We start from the raw sequence: 4,437 nt of genomic DNA on the forward strand, positions 1-4,437 counted from the left end.
AAGGTTTTTTTTTTTACTTTTATAATAAAATAAAACTAAATAAAGCATTTTCAATAGATTTCATCTTAATAAAAAATACTAAAATATTTTCTCCATATTAAATCCTTAAGTAAAGAACTATTTATTCATTAAATATGAGTAAACTAATATTTTGCCCAACCCATTTATTATCCAACTCATTTTTACCCATATCAAATATGGGCGGGTTGAATGATTACCCATTTTGTATGCTATAATAAAGTTTGCATAATTACGCTCCATAACAAATATTTATATGTAAAATTCGCTATACATATACAATTGTATGATTCGCTGGCCTATTTCGCTGCAATTGTATTATTCGTTAACCTATTTCACTGCAATTGTATAATTTGCTAGCCTATTTCACTGCAATATCTATATAAATTTTGCATTCGTATACAATTGAATCAAAGTAAAATATTTGTATATTGTATAATTATAAGTTTATAGGAAGAAGATATATGTTTTTGCATGTGTATAAACAATTTTCTCTCGCTTTATACAAAACAGAAACACAATTTATACACTTCTGTTGTATAAAGCGAGAGAAAATTGTATTTCGCTGCAATTGTATAATTTGCTAGCCTATTTCGCTGCAATATAATAAAATTTGCATTTGTATACAATTGAATCGAAGTAAAATGTTTGTATATTGTATAATTAAGTGTATAACACGGAGATATATGTTTTTGCATGTGTATATACAATTTTCTCTCGATTTATACAAAACAGAAACACAATTTATACACTTTTACTGTATAAAGCGAGAGAGGCGAGCAAAGGGAGAGTGGCGAGCGAGAGTTTAGGGAGAGAGGCGATTGGCAAACGTTTGCTATGGAGCACAATTAAATCAAACAATAGTTACTCCATTTATTTTAGATTATTAGTTTGTTGTTTTGTAAAATTATCCCTTTAATTAATATAGTATATTAACTTTGATAAAAGGTGCTTTAAGTAACCGTTTGTATCATCAAAATCGAAATGTTTCATTTTTTCACCGAATAGGCGCCAAATAATATTAAATATATGTTTTAAACACCAAATTAAGAATTATTATGATTGCATATCACATATGATATTAAGATTATTATTTTCATTTCCACCACCAATATATGTTATTATAATACTTTTTATTCCCATAACCTTTTAGTTAAAATACTAATTTGATCTATTAATTTTGTCAAATATTTATTTTAAAAAATATGGAATTAGTTGGCCAATTTTCTATTGTTGAGAATATGAAGTATCCACAACATAAATCTATTATACATGTGGATAAATTGTTACATGATAGATAATAATATTATAGTAATTGCTATAACCAATTTTAAAATAATGATCTAGAATATCTCAAATGTTGGTAAACCAATAAATAATTTTGTAGACTTCTTTTAAGTTAAATAATAGTTCTTCGACATTTTTAAAAAGTACATTTTATATTACACAAATTTAATTTAAAAATATCCTTCTTTTTTAGTGAATAATCTTTTATACAAGATATGAGCAAAAATTTACGTGATGGTCGGTTAGAGTATATATACATTACTCATTGATATATTTTAAAGGGAAAAGGCATAGATTCACTGTAAATTTATTTTGAAAAGTTAGTTATACGCTTAAATTATTATGACGATATATTATATAACTTACTATTTAAGAGTAAATTTTTTACCCCTAAAATTGATGTGGTAAAATAATTTTGATGAAATAAAAATAGGCGCGTCAAATTTACTAAAGTAAAAAAAAAAATTCAATTAGACTCCACCCCACTATTCACAGCTCTACTTAATTCTTTTTCAATTCCACCCTATTGAGGAAGCACATTTTTCTCTTCTTTTTTATAAGGAGAAATATCTCCTTCTTCCTTTTTCGACTTCTTCTCATCTTGTTTAACAAATTATTTATCATCAATCTAATTTTTATGAGTTTTGATTTGTGTTTGTTAACAAAAGGATTTCTTAATAATGTCAATGGCAAGATAAAATTTTGGGTGTTTCTTAGCTGTTGTAGCTACGACAACTTTTTGAGAGAAACATGAGAATTTCCACTCCATAAATCGGTTTGATGTTTGGTGTTTTTTGGCGGTTATTGTTAAAAAAAATTCACTCAATGGGGCACATATATACCGTTGTAATACACTATTAAATAGTTTAGGATAAAATTTGGTATCAACAACAATTTCGCTAAAGTTAAAATATTTTTCAAATCCTTTTCCCTCAATATTTTATATTGTCGACTCATTTTACTAATTTATAATTTATAAATATGTAAAATTAATTATCAAATTAATAAAATATTTACTATCAAATTTTTATTTTCGATTCAATTTCAATTGAACATATAAGAAAAATGCTCATAAAATCACTATATATATGTGTGCGATGTTCATAAAATAAAAATAGTAGCAAGAAGAAAAGTGCAATTACTTTTTTTTAATGGGTTCAACATTTTGGGCAAGCCTATCAGTGTGTATATATACGCACTGTAAATGAAAATTTACATGAATTAATATATTTTAAAAAATAATTATTAATTTTAGCGATATTTTTTATTTATTATCATTCATAATAATACTGTGATAAATCTGTAATATGTATTAAAAGTGAATTATGTGTGCAATATATTTGAATTATAATTGTTTTTGAAATATTTTATGTTTGTTTGGTAAAGAATTATCACATTGTATTATAAGAAGTATTAAAACGTGTGATAAATGCATTATCCGTCATTAAAACTTGTATTATATGTGAATAATAAATTGTTCTTTGTAATATGTATCAACTTGTATTATATATGAATTAAAAGTGATCAAGTGAAAATTTTTTTATTGCTATAAATGGTAAATATTTTTTTATCATAGTATATTTATGTAAGTTTTCCGACTGTAAATTGATGATTTGTTGGTTATCAATCTATTCACTAACCAATATCATAATCATAGGATATATAATAGCAAGTTATTAATTCAAATTAAATGTTATTAATCTAATAATTTGTTCTCAATAAATCATTAATGATTTTTCAATAACTTACATAAATATCACTAGTTTAAATGTTAATTATCTAGATTCACACTAATTTACAATATCATAAATCTTATCAGATTTAATTATAAACTTCAGATACATGTATCTTGCACATCTAACTATTCACGTATATCTCAAATACTCGAGACCAAAGCTAGACACAATTCATTCAAATACATCTAAGTGAACTCACACATGCATGTATATGACCTTTTCACTCGCCTCTCTTTGCGTATCTGATATTTCAGTGTAATTCACATTTATATGAGATACATACTATTTCACTCGCCTCCCTCTTATCTCATCCGACTCTCTACCTATTTTAATTGATAAACCAATAAATAATACGTAAATATTCAAACTATAGACAAAAATTAAGAAATAAATACAATAAAAATATTTATCTAATTTAATATATGGGAAATTTACATAAATATACTACTCATAAAAAATATTTATCATTTATAGCAATAATATTTTTTTTTATTTAATCACTTTTAATTCATTTATAATACAAGTTTAATACATATTACAAAGAACAATTTATCATTTACATATAATACAAGTTTTAATGATAGTTAATACATTTATCACACATTTTAATACACTTATAATACAACGTGTCAAATTTTTAACAAACAAACATAATATATTTCAAAAAACAATTATAATTCATACAAATTGAATACTCAATTCATTTTAATACATATTGCAGATTTAACATAGTATTGCTATAAATGATCATAAATAAAAAACATAGCTAAAATCTACAATTATTTATTAAAATGTATCAATTTATAATTTTTCCTTAATATATAGTAAGTAGTAATTTTTCCTTATAATGCAATGTGTCAAATTTTTACCAAACAAATATAATATATTTCAAAAAACAATTATAATTCATATAAATTGCATATACAATTCAATTTTAATACATATTGCAGATTTAACATAGTGTTGCTATAAATGATAATAAATAAAAAGTATAGCTAAAATCCGTAATTATTTACTAAAATGTATCAATTTATATAATTTTTCCTTAATATATAGTAAGTAGTAATATTTATATATTAGTAAAAACATAAAATAATGGAGTAATTTGCTAATAAGGGACCGTTTGGATTATCAAAAAAACCTTTCATTTTTCACCGCGCGAAAACCAAAAAATACCCGCAAATAATTCCCACCAAAAGGCGGGAAACAAACATAAATCTAAAAATTTGTATAAAAAATTTTAAAATTCTACAAAAACAAACACGCGGCATATCTCTTCACTATCACCCCACTACCCCCACCTCAACCCCACCCACTATTTCATTTCTAGGGTTTTTTTTCTTCTTCATTGAATCTTCATCTACAAGTTTGGGTATTTTTCAGTTGAATCGGAGCA

This window comes from Solanum pennellii, chromosome 11 (assembly GCF_001406875.1).
Source record: "Solanum pennellii chromosome 11, SPENNV200".
NCBI lineage: Eukaryota > Viridiplantae > Streptophyta > Magnoliopsida > Solanales > Solanaceae > Solanum > Solanum pennellii.